General features: G+C 34.4%; 1 long non-coding RNA gene across 1 annotated transcript in view; it reads left to right on the forward strand.

The window, feature by feature from the left end:
• Positions 1-10,741: 10,741 nt before the first annotated feature.
• LOC150098840 (uncharacterized) overlaps positions 10,742-21,802 on the forward strand; it is a 46,545-nt gene continuing 35,484 nt past the window's right edge. Inside the window, exon 1 of the long non-coding RNA XR_016549498.1 lies at positions 10,742-10,997. This is a non-coding gene — a long non-coding RNA (uncharacterized LOC150098840). The remainder of the gene's footprint in view (positions 10,998-21,802) is intronic.

Genomic DNA, 21,802 nt, shown 5'->3' on the forward strand with positions numbered 1-21,802 from the left:
TGAATATGCAAATAAAATCCACTGAAGCCTTTGATTCCCATAGAGCAGTGTTTCCCAACCTTTTTGATGTCGCAGACCCCCTGTAGCGAATGTTAATTCACTGCGGCCCCATAAAATCCAAAATGAAAATTTTTTTATATTTTACATATCATAAAGTTGAAGTAATCAATTACAACTTTACTACACTAAATGTGTTATTTATGACAATGCAATACTGTTATAAATGGATATATTTGGAATAATATGAACATATCAATTAGGCTAGGTTGAACAACAGGCGTGAGCAACATGATAAGATAAAGTTTAATGAAAATAAACTATCCCGCGGACCCCCGTGTGTCCGCGGACCACAGTTTGGGAAACACTGCCATAGAGAATAAGCTAAGTCCTTTTATCCCTCTTTAACTCTTGGAGCCTGAGGGGCAGAAACACCCCGCCGTTACCAATCAGAGATAGCTGGCCCAAGATGATCACTAACATTAAACTATATCCGGTGAAGAGACGGCAGACATGTGTCGCCAGCATTATATATACTACTAATAATAATAATGCAGATTATGCATATAGGAATTTGAAATTGTATTCACTACATTGTTTTAAAATTTTAATTTTGTTATGTGCGATAGTAGTGTACTGAAAGACATCTAAAAAGTTCAAATGAAACAATCATCTCCATCTGTATACAGGTAATAATTTTCGATTCTGGATGACGGAATTTTATTAAAATTTCGTATTTTGAATCATTACAGAGGTTTGTCGATTTATCAAAAAAAGTGGATTAAACGTTTGAAAATTGTTTCAAAGTAATATTTAATATGACTCGATGGAATTTAATAAAAATCTAGTATTTAATCTGTCCGCACAGGCAATTTTAGTTTGAATCTGACAATTTTATTGACAAAATTTGGTACATTTAGAACCGACAGTAATGATTCAAAACTGCTAGGATTTAATGAAATTTGGTATTTAGAATTGCTATTAAAATTTGTCGACTCGTTTGGACCATTTGAAATAGCATAATTATGCAAAACAAAATTATATGGTATATACACCAAACACAGGTCGGCATTTCATAAATCTACTATAACTCGTCGATATCAATAAAAAACTGAAATTTTAAGAGGTTTTCACACCAAATTGTTATGAGTCTTGCCAAAATGCAAAACGGAAGTGTCACTTCATTTTGATATTCATGCCTGCAGGATACTTTTTTCAGCTGAACGCTTCTCCACTTTGTTTCAAGTTCAAATTTTAACATTATTCATATATTCACAAGGCCTGTGTAGCTCAGTGGAAGTGGCGCTTGCGTCCTTTGAACTTAGCCGCTCGAAGTTAGACCTAGGTTCTAGTCTAGTCGCTGACTGAAGGAACTTTTTCTAAGCCTATTTTCGATTGGTTCCCGAGTTAGTCGATCACGGGCAAGCGGGTTTTTCCTCCCGGAAACTCGGGTTTCTCGTCCAGTAAACACAAGAAAATCAACCGTAGTACCCACATTATTTCAGACAGTGACATATCTTGTTAGGGTTAGGTATCAAGAGATGGCAGCACTTATTTGCCAGCCTCTTCATCGGTGGCTGCTATAATTAGTGATAGACATGGGCCAGCTATCTCTGATTGGCTACTGAACTGCCCACTCAATCTCCAAAAAGCTAGATAGGGTATAAAGGCCTCGCCTAGTTCCTATTAGGGAATAAAAGGCGTTAGCTGATAGCTGATTCATATATTCACGCTAGCGGCTCTTGTTCCTGCTTATCGTCTCTGAAGTAAATGCACTTCATTCCAGAAAGAGGAAGCGGTTATACGAGGAACCGGAAGTGCTCACTCTTTCCCAGAAGCAGGGTCAGCAATGTGGTATAAGGAAATAGAACAAGTCGATAAGAAAAACAATCATAAAAAAAATAACCAAAAAATCTTAGCAGGAGAGAATCCAAAGTCGAATGTACCAAAAATCTGATCAAATTTGATTCTTAATCAAAGTCATTAATAAAAGAACAATTCCATGAGCTCCTAAAGAGGATTCGTGTCACTTAAGAAATATTAAATCAACTCATAATTAAATCATTGGAAGCACTCGTCCACTTTCGAAACTTTTCAAGTTTCAAAAAATAAAAGTTGCAAAGCAACAAAAATTGTGTTGAATTTCTTTGCTAAGGCAGTTAGTTCGTTTATGCTCTCATAAATTTATGTATTACGAAATCCGCTGCTATAATTCTGGAAATTATTTATCAAATATGTTTAAGATTTTATGTTAAAAACAAATAAACAAATAAAAACTGAAATTATTATTATTATTATTTGACACCTCCAGGGAGTCCAAAGACTCATCGACTGAGAGTGTGCCAACAGCATGGAACGATTGGTCCCCTTCCAACTATTTTTCAGGATTTCCTTTAAAATAAGTTAAAGAAGAATGTCTCCGACTAACTAAACTTATTTCAGCTTCGCTTTAAAAAATCCTATTGGTCAGAATGTAGCTGATAAACAAAGGTCAGAAAGGTATTGTTTTACTTGGATCATATGTAATTCCTATCTTGATGTCTTTGGACTTTAACACACCACCAAACATCTCATAAACGCGTTTTTACTTCTGGACATTATTAGCCGATTTAATAGATCGTATTGCGTTAACTGAGCAGGGCCTTTGTACTGTTATAGCCGAATCTTGAGTTATACTTCAATCGAACAAACTTCAGACATCACAGGGAGGTGAGAAGTCATTCCAACGTGAAATGAAGTGGCGCATTTGTGCTAAAAATTACTGAAAGGAAGAATTTGAGCCTCCTCAAGTAGTTCGATATAAATATAAATAACATAGTTTATTAGATGGTTTATGTACAAAAATATTCATTGTCATTATACAATAGCGCCTCCGTAGCGCAATTGGAAGAACAACTGTACATTGCGCTCTTCGATTGGAATAGGCCTAAGTTCGATTCTCGTCGCGAGGAATCTTTATCTGGACGATTTCAGTCTAAGGTGATCTCATACGGAGGTAGCAGGTTTTTTTCTCCCGGAAACTCGGGTTTTTCATCCTGCATACAGACAAGTTGGCCCTTCAGAACACACGCAATTTACAGACATAGAATACCAGTTATGGTGGTGGTGGTGGGCGGTAGATGGCGTTGATTCGTAGTAGAGGTTCGCCGTATTGGTTGAGACAGTTGTAGGTATCCTCCCGCGATGAGTCTTCGGACTCCTTGGAGGTGTCAGGAATAATAATAATAATTAATTACGCGAAGCAAATATATTGAATTGTACGTATGAAATATTTTAATCCTAAGCCAATCTCATTTCGTTTAGTTTTTAGAATTTTTAAATTTTTAAATTAACGACATAAAACTTTTCTGATCTATGAAATATAAGCAAGTTTATTTATTTATTTCCGTTACAAATAAATAAATATTTACTTCCGTTATTTATTTGTAACCTCGATTCGAGTTACTTCATGTAGAATGATATGAAACGTAAACGTAACTTAAGCATGTTGTTGTTTTTTTCGTGTAAAACTCACTAGTTTTACACGAAATATCAGTTTCTCATATTTAATAAATCATTAAACTATTCTTCAAAAATTTGTGTGCTCTCATTTGAAGAAATTAAAACTGATAATACATCATACCCAAAAGATGAACCCTTTAGATCTACTTAAGGCTTACCAATTCCAAGGTTAGTTTAGGATAAAAGAGTTTTGTCTGTTCCTTCTGAAAAATAAAAAGGTGTTAGACTTTTTTTTAAATTTATTTTATACAGTGAGAAACCTTTATAAAAGCTTTTCAACACTAAAAGTGAGTAAGCTTATTTCATAGTCATACTGTGTGGCATGGTTTTTGTATGCTTGGAATCTTTGGTTTTTCTGTCTGCAAAAGATAAACCACAAGTTGACAAAGATACACATACCGGCCACTTAATGCAGAAAAAAACTTTATGCAGATATACATAACCATCGCTTACGCAGCGTATATACAAAATACTTGGTCCGCGTGCATCACCACGTGTTCTAGAAAAATCTTTAAGAATGCCGTTGCTCATTAATCGTCATAGTGGTCATCACAATGGGAAAACAAATGATCTTTCGAAGTTCCATAAAGGGCTTATTGTGGATGCCCCTTTGGATGGAGCCATGGTTTTGAAAACAACAGAGTTGTCTGGCTTCTCAAAAGGTGTTTAAAGGATGTTTAATCAGTGGAAAATAACCCATTTTGCTTATCCAAAAAGCGTAACTGTAGTCCTAAGACAGTTTGTGAGGAAAGATCACCGTCGTCTGAGAAGGCGTGTATGGGCGAACAGAACTTCCTGTGTGTGCAGCAACTGACCGAAGCATTTAATGATGGCTGTTCCCGATTCATATCTCACCGAACTATGCACAGGGAATTAAAGAGGATATCAGTATTGACAGTTGTATGCTTATACGCAAAATGTATTTTTAATTTATTTTTAATTTTTTATTCAGCGCCCGGTATGTGTAGAATAAAATAGAATATTGCAAAGAATGGATTAACTACACTATAATTAACAAAAATTAAGTTTATAAGAAATTAAGATTGCATAAGGTCCTTTGGTCTAATATGTAAAAGGCAGATGAAGTAGAATGGACTGTGTTAGACTCACTCGTTATTTTCCAAGTATAGCAAAGTTTTGACATTTTTAAACCAATCATCATCAAAATACATCTTAGAAAGTGGAAGATATCGTTCCCTTATTTACTTTCTTATTTTTTACTTATTTTTTATTTATTTACAATGATTATTCAGATGACATCTGAAGAATCATTATGATGTTCATAAAGGCGATTTTAAGACGAAAAACATTAATCTGGATTGCCAGGTGTTTTGCTTTCCTTATAGTAAATTTACTTTCATCGGTGATTTCCAATGTTCATAACTCTTCCTCTTTTTTTTCTAACCTCACTCACTAAATATGATGGGAAAGATCAAAGCATATTTAACAACCGATTTGCCTAAAGGATATACGTTTTTAAGCTTTGAAGTAAAGTTCCACCGAAGAATATCTTTAATGGTATTGATGTCATTTAGCTATTTACGATTTTTCTAGATGAAGAGATGGTGGGACTCGTTTCTGCTTGATTTGACAACTTTTTTTTAATGTCTGCAGAATATCATATATTCGCATCTTCAAAGAAAACCTTTGTTCTTAACCATCAGCAAGTGTATTGCAAAGAGGATTTGGAAAGAATTATTTTTGCAATATACAAATGAAATATTTGACTTAGGATTCATGACAGTTCATTGTTTGCAACTAAGAGAGCGTTTCAAAAAATAACGTGACAGCAAATCACTGTGAAAATGCATCTTTCGTGGGTGGGTTAAATAGGGTGAGAAGATAGTCTTCATTGTATGTAGCAAGATGACAACTGAAAACTCGTTCAGGCGTATTCGTGCTCAACACGATCTTTCTTAGCATCTATACGAACGACCGAGTTGCCAGTTGTCATATCGTTGTCATGACCTTTCCGGATGTTAAAGGAAACGTCATGTGACGAAAATGGGATTCAGTTTAATGGAATGCCTTTTCTAATGGCTAGACGGATGTTTCACAAGATGGCGAATTTCACCACGAATGGCAACTTGTCGCGCAGACACTTTAATTTCAGAAGACATGCATTAAATTAAGGGAATTTACTAAGAGGTGCATAGCCAATATCGTTTACGAACATCGCGACCACAGAAAAGTTTGTGTAGGGTGAGTGCTAAACGAATCACAAATGTTCGCAAAATAATTTCAATAGGACTCTCTCTCTCTCATGCATCTGATTCATTACGACATTAATGCAGCGCCACATATAGAGTGGTTACAACGCTGCATCTGGGACGTTCTGGTCCACTTGCTGCACAGTCGTGACCACGCAGTCAGTGATTTTCACGACTTTTCATTGGAGAGTGATTTGCAACCAACAGCGACGATTATCACTCTATCATTTCCTAGTTAAAGATTCTGGATACAGATTTCTTCTGCGCAATTTCTTCTGCAGAATTTCTTCTTCGTAAACAACTTTGGCGATTATATAATATTGTACAGTGATATGCACAAAAATGGACTAAAATGTCACAAATGTATTAAATACATATGCCTTTTTAATATTCGATGATAAATCGAAGTCTTCGGCAATATTTGTTTGTTTGGCATATTAGAAGGTTATGTAGAAGACATATATTGACTTACTAGGGGGCACCCCCCCTGACGCCTACAGCCCCAATCCCCCCGAGTTCCAGGCTGGTAGGCTGGTTCTCCTTGAATTCTGATGACACGAATTTTGAAGACTAAAAAGGGGTTCCCCCGGAGCCTACGGCGCCCAACCCCCTCGAGTTCCGGACTAATAGGCCTATTCTCCTTGAATTCTGATGACATGAATTTTGAAGACTAAAAAGGGTGGTTCCTCCCCCGACCCCCCCGAGTTCCGGACTGGTAGGCCGGTTCTCCTTGAATTCTGATGACTCGAATTTTGAAATCTCGACAGGGGGGGGATTCCCGGCGCCTACGGCGCTCAACCCCCCCGAGTTGCGGACTGATAGGCCAGTTCTCCTTGAATTCTGATGACTCGAATTTTCAAAACTCGAAAGGGGGTTCCGTCCCGACCTGGCGCTTACGGCGCTCAAACCCCCGAGTTGCGGACTGGTAGGCCAGTTCTCCTTGAATTCTGATGATTCGAATTTTGCACACTCGACACTCAGGGTAGCCCCTGAGTTTCAAAACGTTTCAAATTACTTGACAAAAAACGTGACACAAAAACGTTACAAAAAAAAAAGGCTTATCATTTTATATTATAGAGTAGATATTAAATGTTAGACTAGATGTTAATAATTATATTATTATGATCTATTGATTCCTCCAAAGCGCCTTCTTGATTTGAAACAGAATACTATACTGTATACAGTATAGTATTCTGTTTTTCTTAGATGCTAAATTTTTTTTTATATAACTGTTTTATATAACATAATGATTGATGACAGAAGCATACATATTTATTAAATAACTTGAATATTTCAATGATTACTGAAATGGCATTCTCGATTCTATGAGGTAAGAATATCTTAAGAAATGAAAATTGAAGGTGATTAATCATATTAACTCGTACAATATATAAGTAAATAAGAAATATGCGAAATAGAGATTTCGTATGGTTGATGAATCATTTTATACAGAAAAACATGACTAATCTACATATGTGCTGCTTCTACTACTACAGCTTTTCAGTTGTACACATACGTGGCGCTTTCATCGTGAAAGCTAAAAACACTTTTATGATGTGAAGTAAATCAAAAACTATTGGCGTTAATCACGCGCAGTATATGTAAAATACTTTGTTTACGATGAAATTTTATTTAAAAAAATGACGTTAACCAATCACGCCCAGATTGGTGAATTTCGATGTTATTTTTTTACGGATCCAAATTTAAAAATAAAAATAATTGGCCACTATTTTTATCATTTAATCATGTCTATGAATTTGTGATTTATCTTAGGCATTTATTAAATCATTGAGCACGAAAAACGTGACTGAATAATTTAGACATTTCTTAATCTCATATTTAGTTATAATTTAGACATCATTTGGATATATGGAATTTACAGCAACTGCCATTTTTCGTATCAAAAGTTTTAAGTATTAACTGTGGCGAATTCTTTCTTATCGCGCGAGTTTAATTAATTTTAGACAATTCTGTGTTTATTCACATGACAAAGAATTAGCATAATATAGTATGAGAAACTTCGTAATGTGCAACGACACTTAGAACTAGTCTCTCGCTTATCTCTGAAAACCAGCCAGCTAACGAAGCCTGCCTTTGTATATTAGTCAAATTACTGTATATCATGTCCATATGCATCGTACTAGTAGTGGTTGGGGATCTGGTTTTAAGTAGATACGTGATATTCTTGATAAGAGAATAAATAGCATGAAAAGAAAACAAAGATGAAACAACAAAAATATATTTAATCGTTTGATTCAGAATAAAGGAATCACTTACGTTAGCACACATTTTAAATGTCATGAAATATTAAGTTGACGATGTTCCGTTGTAAACTTTGAGAATAGATGTAAGTTGTGAGCTATAAGGGGCTCGCGCGAGCCCTTTGTTAAATTTTTCTCAAATTTGCGAACCCCTTGTTCTTCTCGTTTACTGTTCTCTTTCTTAAAAAAAAAAAAATTTTTTTTTTTTTTTTTGAAACATATTAAGCGACACACTAATACGGTAATCTAACAAAAAATGAGTCTATTCGGCAGTATATAGATTATTTGGAATTATTGTTTCGACTCCTCTATAACGAATGCGCCCAAGTTTGAAAATAAAATAAGCGCATGCGCTATCTTTACCTTCTGGTAGCCAATCATATAGTAAAACCAGTAGCCAATCAAATGTTTTATAAAAGATTATAAAAGATTTCATTCTTATTATATTTTGATAGTTAAAAAATATTTTTCTTATGTAAGATAAATTAACACAGTTGATTGTGCGCAAATATTTCATGTTTAGATCATGAAATATTTGTTTAAAAATGATAGCCTTTAGAGGTTGATTGTCCTCTCATAGTTTTTGATTGGAATTTGTACATAAGCTGTATTAATAAGTTTTTGTGTGAAATACGGCTTTTTTTTTTTTTTTTTTTTTTTGCTCGAGGATGCGAGCCCTTTGTTAAAATTTTCATAGCTCCCGGGTGGTAGAGCAGTTGACGTATTGTAAAATTGCTCAGGAAGGAGTTCTGGAATTTTATTTCATTTTATAAAATGGCTTTAATTAACAACTCTCTACAGTGCACACTGGTAGTTAGTTGTATTTCATGAAAGTAAAAGTTCAGAATAATCACATCGTTGTATTTCATATTTTAAGAATGATGTTGATTCTTTGTATAAATAATCTTTAAAGTGAGTCGCGAACCTGTTAAAGGAGTCATCAAATGCTTTTTGTTCAAATGAAAAAAAGCTACTCGTTGAAAACGCTAAGGCAACCCTGAATAAAACACACACACACACACACACGCACGCACGCACGCATAGTTGAAAGACCCATCCTTTAATTTGTCATCCATTCACAGAAAACAGACAGCTAAAAATGTCAAGTTCCTTCCTAAAATCTCCGTTTTTTAATTATTCTGCCACTGATGCCATCTGTTCACCCTCTCTAATCTTTCTGAGGACTCTCATATCTGTGGTCTCTAGCATTTGGTCAAGTGTTTTATTTCTAACCCAGCTCTCAGATCCCTAAGTTAAAATTGGTTTGAACATGTCTGGTATACAGCTAGTATTTACTGTTTTGACTCATTTCGCTCTTATTCCATATAAATGTATTCATTTGACTGCCTATCATACCAGTTGAATTTATTCTGTTTAGATTTAATAGCTAACACCACCAAAATTCTTCATTATACCATGGACACATACAGAATACGGATTTAGGGCAGGGGCGTAGTCCTAAAAGAAATAGTACCTTGGAAACAAACATCCAGAGCATAAAGTGCGGCATTTATTATTATTATTATTATTATTATTATTATTATTATTATTATATTAATTTTAATTATATTATAGTATATTAATTATTATATTATTATATATTTCAATTAATATTATATTATATTATATAATATTATATATTAGATAATATAATAATAGCGGCAAGCTGCTATTTTTGACTGAACGCTGGAACTGCATTATAAGTCTTATTATAATAATTCTTATAATTTATTATAATGAATTAAAAAAGTTTGATAATTTTAAAAAAGTACCGGGGCGTAGCCCTGGTGCGACTACACCCCTGATTTAGGGTACGTACATATGCGGTCAAACTCAGTATTTATAATCTGTTATAATATTTTCACAATTGACAAACTAAGATTCTCAAATACAGGGCAATTATAATTCCAGAAGGAAATATTAAACAAGAGAAATGTAGACAATACACAAGACAGATGACATTCCTAGATGTTTCGGATTTAATTGATTATGTTTCGCTTATAATTTTAGATAGAAGGAAATATAAATTCAAATATGAGTATCAAACACCTGTGTGTGTGTGTGTGTGTGTGTGGTGTTTGGAATATCGTGCATATTTCGACACAGATATCTGTTACTGTCCAAGTAAGGTAATATATTATACCCTTCTTACAATAAATTAATATATTCGAGGCTTCTCTATTCTGCTAACGCCAAACATATATACAGTCTAACTTAATGAATCAGAAGGTGGCGTAGGATAAGACTCAGTGATTAATTACACTTGTCAGTCTTCCATCTACGAGAACTTAAACTCCTTTACTATACACTATATTAGACATACGATTAGCGAAAACTTAACAAATGGAGCTCATCTTTTGTTATAAACTGTTATCTGAGTCTCCGAATTAATCACAACATATATTTTATTCGACCTATATTCCTACCGAATGATAGAAGGATTTAGATAATGCTAGAAACATTTGTTCTCTAATGCATATAGATATTCGATAATACCAGAGAGAAACCAGCGGCACCATTCCCACATTGCACAGTGTCAGAGGCCGATAAGTAGAATAATGGAGATAATGACGCACCCTTGTGAGCAAATTAGAAGTTAATAACAGTGCGATATTGAATTCATTAGTATTATTCACCTGTTATTCAAAGCTATTCATGGTTCCGAAAATCCAATTTTATTCCTGCTTACAAACAACAACAGAGCTGATACAGCAAATGATAAAGCACCTTTCATTCTCGAGCACACGAGAAAGAGAGAAGAGGCTGCAGAAACTGCGTATCGCCAACTACAACATTACTGGACGAGCTAAGTGCACTTATAACTTCAGCGCTTTGACATTTAACAATAGCCTTGGGCTAAACATTGGGCTAGTATACTAGAATATTCGCTGGCTATTGTAGTAATGAATTCATTAAGTGCAACCGGTATTAAACGAAATCACGCTTACCAATGCATTCGTTCAAGTGTTATTCTTCTTCAAAACTTTGTGCGAAAACTTTTGGCAACTCCTTTCAAGTAAATATAAAGGTATTTTGGAATTTTCTAGTTAATGAAATTCTGCAACTAATAAAGCTTCCGCTTATTAAATTCGATTTCTCGATTCTAAAGAAGAAAGACGTATTCGTACGCCATTTATGCAAAGTGAGCTATAAATTATATGAAATTATTTCCTATGGAAGGTCATCAAACGAATTGTATTTTTTTACATGCACTAGGAAGCTTTCCCGGTCATAAACCGTGTGTATTAATAAGTGTTTCTTTTTAATTTGTGCACCGATTATTTATTTGTCTGAGTTATTTTTGGAATTGTTTTAATTTATTTCTGGCAGTACAATCTAAACAGACGACGGTTATTCACCTTTTGTTCATAGAAACAAACATCAAAATAATTGCGACACTTGCTATATGAACTTGAGTGAAGTTCAAGGTTTAAATAAGTTGTTTTATTTCAAATACTGTCATGTTTACTCGCAAAGGGTAAGTGATTTTTTTTGTTTGTTTTTTTGTAGTCTCCTTATGACGTCGCAATATTTGAAGTACTTCCGTGCGTAGATTTTTTTAAAATACGTCATGCATTTTTTTAAATTTTTAAATGTGACTTTCAGAGTAGAATAATAGCGAATTAGATTTTTATTGGTTATTAATTAGATTTTGTTATTAATTATACTAATAATAACGAAATCATAGTGAGTATTACAAATTCTGCCTTCAGTCTCGCTGAATAAGGTCTCAGCCCAACATTGGAAACATTTGAAAATCCTGTAAACAATATTGGTTTTCTGTTATTGGGAATAACATGTTATGATTTAGTTCAATGCTCGTAAATCTTGTGAAATCACAGCAGATGATTGAAATTAATTAATTTGTTTACGTTTAAGTATTTGCTTTTAAAGGATGAATTTTTTCCTCAATCGTATGTAGCCAAACTATGGCACAAAATCGATTTTTCGAAATGCGGTTCCAACAAAGTACAGTAATTGGGTAAAAGTGACAATTCATGTTGGTGTGAATATGCAATGGGGAGTAAAGTTATGCATCACTGACTTGATTCAAAAATGAATAATGAAGAATTATTCAAAAAAAAAGAAAAATCGAAAATCGAAAAAGGACCACATCGCGAGGACTGGTGTGGCTCATCACCGAGCATCTTAGTGACCATACGGCATCTGTCGATGTTCATTGAACAGCTGGATGGATTCTGAAAGTTGGTGTGTGTGTGTGTGTGTGTGTGTGTGTGTGTGTGTGTGTGTGTGTGTGTGTGTGTGTGTGTGTGTGTGTGTGTGTGTGTGTGTGTGTGTGTGTGTGTGTGTGTGTGTGTGTGTGTGTGTGTGTCCGTCCGTTTTAAGGCTATACTTAGCCTATTGTTTAAACTGACTTTAAGAATCCATCCATCTGTTCATTGGACATCAACAGATGCTCGATGGTCACTCAGATGCTCGGTGATGTGCCACACCAATCCTCGCGATGTGGTCCTGTTGTATGCTTTTCTGGAGGCTTCAACTGTCTAAAGATCAGTCATTCAAGAGAGAGACACAATCCATCCATCTCATTGAAGGTCTACCCCTTCCTCTTTTCCAGGAACTTTACCTTCTCTTACTGTTCTGAGAAGTCCTCCTTCCATCCTTTGAATGTGTCCGAAATATTTTCACTTTCTTCTGTCAATATCTTTAAGGAGCCTTAATGTTGTACTTATCCTTGCACCCATCCATTTGTCCGCCTTTCAGTATATGATATCTTCAACATCCTTCTGCAACACCACATCTCAAAAACTTTCAGAATAAAGTTGAATTTCTAAAAAAAAAATATTCTGTCGAATTAACCGGGTTGCGGGTATGAATCCCGCCGTGGGCATGGATGCTTGTGATTGTCTTTAGGTGAGGGAAGATCATTTCTTCGTGCTGTTTAAGACTATTGTTCTTCTTACTGGAGGACTGAATTGGCTCGAAAAAAAAGTTTCATGATTTGCATCAGGAATAATCATTCGTGATTCTGATTTTACTCTAGAGGCAAAAGAACATGAAACTTTGCTTTAAAAAAGCTTTTTATATGAATAAACTTTATGCGGTTAACAGAGAAATTTGTAATAGAAACATGATAAGCAATTGCCATTTTTACTTTCTACTCAAATAAGTTTATAAATGAGAATAAGAATTATGTTCAAATGTATTAGCCTTTGTGAAATATATTATTACGTTGGTTGATATTCCTCAATTAGTATAGGGTTTTAATATAGTTTGAATTTTACAGTATTTTGTTTTTCTGCTTTTCTTCAAAGGTCCTTGTTGAAATCAGACCATAAGTTCGGATGATGGGATTTTTTTCCCTTCATAGTTTGATATAAACACGTTTTTTTTTTTTTTATTTCATTTCAAAACATGCGCCTCCGTAGCGCAATTGGAAGAAAAATTCGAGCATTTATTTATGAGAATCACGCAAGAAATATACGAAACACAAATAAAGCCAGACAGATTCAGCACAGGGTACATCACACTTGTCCCGAAAACTTCAGACAGAGAAATTAAAAGACATAAAGCAATGGAGAGGGATAACCCTTTTAAACACTGATTACAAGATCATCTCAAAAATCCTGTCCAATAGAATACAGAAGTACCTACAGAAATTAATATCTCCGCACAGACTTGTGCAATTAAGGGCAGAAACATAGCAGATACAATTACTCATTTAAGATCAGTATATGAGTACTACAATCTGACCGACAAACCCTGTATCCTACTAGGCTTGGATATAGAAAAGGCATTTGACACCATAAGCCACGTATATATATTCGAAGTCGTAGAAGAAATGGGATTTGGCCCAAAATTTAGGAACTGGCTGCAAACTTTCTACGAAAATGCAGAACGTCAGGTAATCGTGAACAAGAAGCTATCCGCATCTTTTAAAATGAAATGCTCAGTGAGACAAGGAGATCCCCCCCCCCATCTCTATGGCCTTCTTCGTCCTTGCACTAGAACCAGTCATCAGAGCGATCAACTCCAACAAAGAAATCAAGGAAACAAACATTCACGGGGAGAGCCAAGCAAAAATATTGGCATATGCTGACGACATCACATTAACCCTAGACACGAAAACATCCATAGAAGAGTCAATGAAATTACTAGACGCTTTTGCAAGAGCTTCTGTCCTGAAAGTAAGCCTGAATAAATCTCATTGCATGCTAATAGGAAAATGGGAAAAGAACCCTGCGATTCCTCAAGGTATAAGAACTCAGGAATACTTACGGGTTCTGGGAGTTAAAATAGGCGGCCCAGAAACGTATGAAGAACAGTGGAAAGAACTCCACGCAGCTATTGCGTGGAAAATAAATATATGCACCCAAGACAACTATCTGTAAGAGGAAAAGCGCGAATTTGCAATATATATTTATCCTCTCGCATCTGGTACAAAGTGAACAACATCCCGTACCATGGGCAATGGGCAGACAAGATCCACAGGCTGTGCGCCACCTACATCTGGGGCTCTCGGTACGAACCGATGAGGAGAACAACGCTCTTTCACGAATTAGAAGCCGGAAGTCTAGGTCTACTTAATATCCACTTAAAAACAGTTATCAACAGAGCGAAAACTGCAGAAACAGCAAACAATAAGTCATACCACGGACATGCAATAGCATTCCTACAGAAATGCCTTCCACACAGAATAATCAGCACAATGCCAGAGATTCACGGAAGAGTTCCCAGAATGTTTACAGAGATGGCAGAGGGATACGTATTTGTGACAGAGCGCATCAACACTGGAACCTTAATAAGTCAAAAAACAAAAGGAACATACTACAAACTAAGCAGAACAACCTTTCCCATACCACAACATAGAGAATTAAGAAGAGGACAAATCACACTCAGTCCGGTATTAAACAATATCTTCAACTCCCAATACATCCAAGGTATAAAACCTTCTTCTTTAAAGTGCACCATGCCTGCCTACGAACCAAGATGTGGATAGTGGCTAAGGTATACCCCTTGAAGGGCATGCAACATGTCAGTTTTGCCAGGAACCGGAAACACTATACCATCTAATGTTATATTGCAAGGAAGCAGAAGTAACATGGAAAGCCGTTAAAAGATGGCTTCCCGAAATCAAATTAATCAGCGAAGAAATATTATTCTGGCTAAAAGGAAAACATAAACAGGGTGCAAACAATTGTTCTAATCCTAACGATGTACGCAATTTGGGGTATGGAAGGGAATGGAAGGGAAGACAGTCCCGGAACAATATCGAAATTACATCACTATATCCAGGAGGAGATATAGTGATGTAAACTAGAAGAAGTCATTCTTCTAGTCCAGTCTAGAAGAATGACTACAGAAGAATGGGCACACTTAACTTCCAACCTTACATCAGACGAACCCTCCAACCAACAAAAGAACGACACCTTCATCACTCCTAGTGGACATGGGGCTAATCGGAAGTAAAAATCGGAAGGATATTAGCTCTCGGCCTCCATCAGAGAAACAGCGCCTGAGTCACTTGGAACAGATCTCCTACCGCAGGAAAAAAGAGTGCTCTCTCTCTTACTTCAATGCAAACAGTGAACTCAGTGTTACAAGTTAAAAAAAAAAACTATCAGGAAAATGACAAGACGCCGAATTTTATGTAACATACGTGAAAGTTTTGTATGTGATTATAACTGCCACTTGTAATATAATAGAAGAAATTCTGTAGATGATTGCATAAGAATGTTATTTCGCTATACAGATTATATATGATTTATCTTGTAGAATATATAGATTGTTAAATATATAATAAGTGTGATATATAATTATATATATGGTATGTAAATATAATTAACTGTATATTCTTTATTAAAACAAAAAAAAAACAAAGCTGAAATATACCTTAATTCATGTAATAGAAAGTAATGTGTATGTAACTACCAGTTATGAAATTCCCTGTTTATAAGTAAAGGAAGTCAAGGCATTTTAAGAGAACAGTAACATGAAAATTCGATTGAAATAATGGTATAACAATTGTATATATTGTATATATAATTCATTATATATACAATATACAATGAAAAAAAGTTGATAATAAAGTTGTTCATAAAAAAATTAAAAAAAAAGTAGTGCAATTGGAAGAACGACGGTACGTTGCGCCCTTCGATTGGAAATGGCCTAAGTTCGATTCTCGTCGTGGCGGGAGGATATTTATATGGATTTTTTCAATCGAAGATGAGTTAGCCGATCTCATACGGAGGTAGTAGGGTTTTTTCTTCCGGATACTCAGGTTTTTCATCCGCATACAGACAAATCGGCCCTTCAGAACACACGCAATTTACAGACACAAAACGCTAGTTGTGGTGGTGGGCAGTAGATGGCGTTGATGTAGATGATTGGTAGTAGAGGTTCGGTGTTGTGGTGGAGACAGAGAGTTGTACAGTAGGTATCCTCCCGCAATGAGTGTACGGACTCCTTGGACAAGTCACGAATAATATTAATAATAATAATATTATTATTATTTTAATAGGTTTCGTTTCATGTGCATTTTAAATTATTTTAAAACCAATAATTATTTAGCAGCTGTTGTTATCTGCAGTACCATTTTTGTCATTCAACAACAACAAAATAATAATGTTTATTTAGCCTCTATTTCCTTGCATTCATCTAGTTATGTACGATAATGTCTCACATATGTTTAAATTATCTGAGATATTTTTATTTTATTTATTTTTTGTATGTATGAAAGAATAATGGTTTTCTTACTAATCTGGCTGAATTGTTTTTTTGTTAATTATGAGGAAACCTGCTGTAGGCTTTCCCTAGAATGTTCCGCATTTCTGCTTTTTTTTTTTTTTGGTGTTTTTATAATTGCCGTTAATCATCTTTCAAAAAAAAAAAAAAATCCATTTAAACGATTAGAATTATGCAAGAGTAGAATACTAAAGCATAAATTTGTTTTCTGCTTATTTTCCTGAGAAAAATAAGCAGAAAAACAAATTTCCTGCTTCAAAAAATGTTTTTTTTCTCTCGAATTCACGCCTTTTGAATAACCTTTTTTTTTTTTTTTTTAAGTTAAGGGATATTGCATCCTATATAGGAGCCTTTGGCTCTTCATATAATTAGTAACTTTTTTTTTTTTTTTTTGTCTAGATAATGGCAATAGCTATTATATTATGATGATTTGCTTAAGAAATCCACTTATTTATCTTCCGTTCTAGGAACACCCTTTCCTTTTTTTTTTGTTTAGCAGGTAATAATGAATACGTTTTGCAGGGTTTTTTATTTTTTTATTTTTTATAATCATGTTTAGGCAACATATTATATTTGAACATTTCATTTATTACTTGAACAAATTTTTTGACTATTTCTGAATCTTTTTTTTTTTTCATTATCTCCCGATAATGAAAGGTTATTAATTTATAGTATATTAGTCCGTGAGTGCGTTATGGTTTTTATTTTATTTTATTGTATTTTTATTTGATTTTTACATAATCTGTAAACACTGCTCCAGAGATCAAACACGGAACTTTTTTCAAGTCACTTCAGCGGGGACGGTGGTCTAACACCAGACCATGAAATTCATCTTTCACCTAACGACAATCAGAAACATCCATCCTTACGGTGGGATTCTAACCTGCTCTCCAACCAACTCTAAGTTACTAACAAAAGTCTCTTTAAAAGGTGTTCTTCCACAAATTTAAATCTCTTCTGCGTAATAAAATTGTTTTAAGTTCCGTCTCATTTATAAATAGCGTATAACTTTCAAACACGAAAGTCAGTTATGATTTGTAAGTTACTTTGTGTACATTAATTTTCGGCGTGACTGCTTTAACCTGAGTGCGTTCAGAACATCATCAGTAATAAAAAAAAAAAAAAAAAATCAGCTAACGCCTTTTTATTCCCGTATATACGGGAGTAGGCGAGGCCATTTAGCCCTATCTAACTTTTGGAGACTGAGTGGGCAGTTCAATCTCCACTGGTACCCAACCAGAGACAGATGGCCCAAGGCTATCACTAATTAAGCAGTACGCAGTGAAGAGAGACGGCTCAAATGTGCCGCCATCTCGTGGTCTCTAACCCTAACACAATATATTTAATGTCTGAAATAATGTGGGTTCTACGGTCGATTTTCTTGAGTTTACAGGACGAAAAACCCGAGTTTCCGGGAGGAAAAACCTGCTTGCCCGTGCCAGAGATCGACTAACTCGGGAACCGGTCGAAAAAAGGTTTAGAAAAATTTCCTCTAGTCGCCGACTAGACTCGAAACCAAGACTTCCTTCGTGCGGCCTAGCGCGATGGTGTGCAAACGCCACATCCACTGAGCTACACAGGCTCTCATCAGTAATAATTATATTATTATTATTATCATTACACGATTCACCGTCTACACTGCACAACCCACTGTCTCCACTTACCGATTTATCTGTTTTGCAGGTAAAAAAAAAAAAAAAGTTTCTGCCAGAAAAAATCTGCTGTTTTCCTATAAGACCTATTGTTTTTGGTTCATTACATATTATTGAGTGAGCCTATTGAAATTCTAGACTAGGGCGGTTGCCCAATAGTCTTCGAATTCTGAATAGATATTTTTAGACATGTTACTTATCAATATCACACATTATTATTATTATTTTATCGATTCATGCACGTGTTTTCTTCCATCCAGAAATATTTTCTAACTGTAATTTACTGATAATACTCGACCCTGATAACAATAACTTTACTCGTGAAAATGTTTACATTGAACTATGGGAATATCCCAAGTGAATAATTAAATAAATATCAGCAGAGAATGACTCGATCGCAAACCAATGTTGATTAATACCTTATCGGAATTCCTAGACGTATGTAATAACTATCAAATATAACTCAGTCTTTCTTGTGTAACGAGACCTGTGGAATCCATAACTATAAAATAATACGTATACTACAGTTGTTTATAAAACTAGACTATTGAATGACACAAATGTACAATGGCTATATGAACAAAGAATTAACCAGTATCTAGATAAAATAAAACAAAATGAAGAAATAGAAATAGAATGGCTTAATATAAAAACGATACTAAATGCAGCAGCAAATGAAAGCTTAGGAAAGACCAAAAAATTCAATAAAAGAAAAAAACTGAAGATCTGGGATGATGCAATCAAAGAAATAATCAAAAAGAAAAAAGAAGCCTATCACAAATGGTTAAGCAGTAAAAGATTAGAAGATGAAATAGAATATAAAAGAATAAGAGCCATAGCTAAAAGAGAAGTCAGAAAAAGACATAGAGAATCATGGAATAAATTTGTTTCTAATTTAGAACATGATTTATATAAAATAAGACCCAATGTATATAAGATTTTGAAACACCTAAATGCAGATACCAAAGAAAACATAAAATTAAACACTGAATTGAAATTAGAAGAATTTCTAAATTACGACACAGAACTGTGGACAGACAAATATTTTAAAAAAGACAACTGGCAAACAATTAATGAAAATGAAAAGGAAATAACTGAAGAAGAATTAGAAATCAGCCTGAAAGAAACAAGAAACGGAAAATCACCTGGAGAAGATAAGCTAGGTTCAGAACTATATAAATACGCAGGAACAAGATTCAAAGGAAGACTCTTATTATTTTTAAATAAAATTTACTCAACTGGTATCCCCCCAATAGAATGGAAAAAAGCAATTGTGATTCCTATCTTTAAGAAAGGTAATAGAGATGACCCTAAAAACTATAGAGGTATCAGTATACTAAATTCATGTTACAAAATATACAGCAGAATCTTAAATAACAAACTAATGAAATATTCTGAAAACTTTATTCTAGAGGTACAAAATGGATTTAGAAAAGGACGATCATGTATAGACCCAGCCTTCTGCCTAAAATTAATAATAGAGAAAAGAAGAGAATATAATTTAGAAACACATATTGCATTTATTGACTTTGAAAAAGCATTTGACAAAGTTAAAAGAAACATATTATTTAACATATTAAAAGAAAGACAAATACCAAATAATATCCTAAAAGCTGTCACAAGTATATATGAAAATAATCAAATACAAATAAGATTAAATCATGAGCTATCATATACAAGAGAGATAAACCAAGGGGTCCGACAGGGATGTCCCCTCTCAGCAACTCTTTTTAATATCTACTTAAATGAAATAATAATAAAATGGAGTAAAAATTTACATCAAGGAATTAAACTTTCACCTACAGTTAACTTAAACACTCTCCTCTTTGCAGACGACCAAATAATAATTACAAATTCTGAAGATAACTTACAGAAAGCTATTTTAAATCTAAATGAGATATCCAAAGATTATGGTATGATAATATCAACGGAAAAATCAAAAACTATGGCCTTTAAAGGACAAGATCCAGCAAGAACTAAAATAGTATTAGATAACAAGATCTTAGAACAGGTGAATTCATTTAACTACCTATGATGTATGATCACTTATAAAAATGAAAAAGATATAAACATTAAAATTGCAAAATATTTAAAAATAACAGGAGTAATTAACTCTATATTTAAACCAAACCTAGTTCAAAAACAAACCAGGTTAAAAGTATACACTACATTAGCCCTACCGGTCTTAATGTATGGAAGCGAAATCTGGACAATAAAACAAAAAGACAAACAAAGATTAACAACAGCAGAAATGAAGTTTATGAGAAAAACTGCAAAGTATACCCTATTTGATCACAAAAGAAACGAAGATATTATGAAAGAATTAAACCAAGAACCAGTAATTGAAAAATTAAAAAATATAAACATAGATGGATGGAACACGTTCAAAGAATGAAAACAGAAAGATTACCAAAACAAGCCTTAAAGTACAAGCCATTAGGAAAAAGAAAACCAGGACGTCCTCTTAAACGATTCAACGATGACTTCTAAGGCCGGAATAGGCCATGCTAGGCCTAAATCCTTGATACGTATGATGATGATGTATACTACAGTAAAAATAAATTAATTCTGTAAATACTTATTTAAATGTTTATTTTTGCTGTGGCGTACGTGTTATTCTATAGTTATAACTCAGTCTGTGGGACCAAGATTTATAATTTTAATTATTTATGCTGTGTTAAAATATAATTTTACATACTATAATTTATACTATGCCAAATTATAATAGTCTGGCCTGTGTAATCCCGCGAAATCGCGTTTGCATTCATAGCGCTACGTCGAGCGAAGAAAGACCGTTCTAATTCATCATTACCACTAGTTCTACTTATCAAATCATATCTAAATAACAGACAATTTAAATCCAGACTGACAAAAAAAAAATGACAAAATTTTAATTTAAATATATATATATGTGATATAAGAATGTGGAAAGTTTTTACCTTGGGTGAAAAGCTTTCATCTTTCTTGACATCTTTCTTTCATCCAGAGATTTTTATTAAGAAGGTCAAGCACCTTTTGTCTACTTGTATAAATTGGCTTCTGCATTACTTCAACCTTGGTATCGGGAATACTTGGTTGGTGGAATACCCTTGGAGGGTAATGAATGGCAGTGCTGTAGCCAATGAAGTCCTAACTGATGCTCGGCTATTGCTGTTACCTTCCTGTCATGATCAGAGCTTTAATAGCTCAATAACACCTTATCTCTACACTGTCCTCTACAGATAATGGAGAAGATGAAAAGCATTCTTGCTTCGCCCCTTTAAGCCAGTCCTTCCTTATAAGGAACCTTGGTATAGCCATCCTCCGGCTAAATTATTTCCCAAAGCGATGGAAAATTGCCGACGTTTTCGTAATTCCCAAACCTGGAAAAAATACACAGTTTCCTGAAAATTACAGACCAATCAGCCTTCTTTCATGCATAGGTAAAATAGCCGAACGTGCTATTCTCACACGGGTTCAAGAGGCAACAGATATC

Source organism: Typopeltis vanoorti, chromosome 15 (assembly GCF_054136105.1).
Source record: "Typopeltis vanoorti isolate ZY-2024b chromosome 15, IOZ_Tvanoo_1.0, whole genome shotgun sequence".
In the NCBI taxonomy this organism is placed as follows: domain Eukaryota; kingdom Metazoa; phylum Arthropoda; class Arachnida; order Uropygi; family Thelyphonidae; genus Typopeltis; species Typopeltis vanoorti.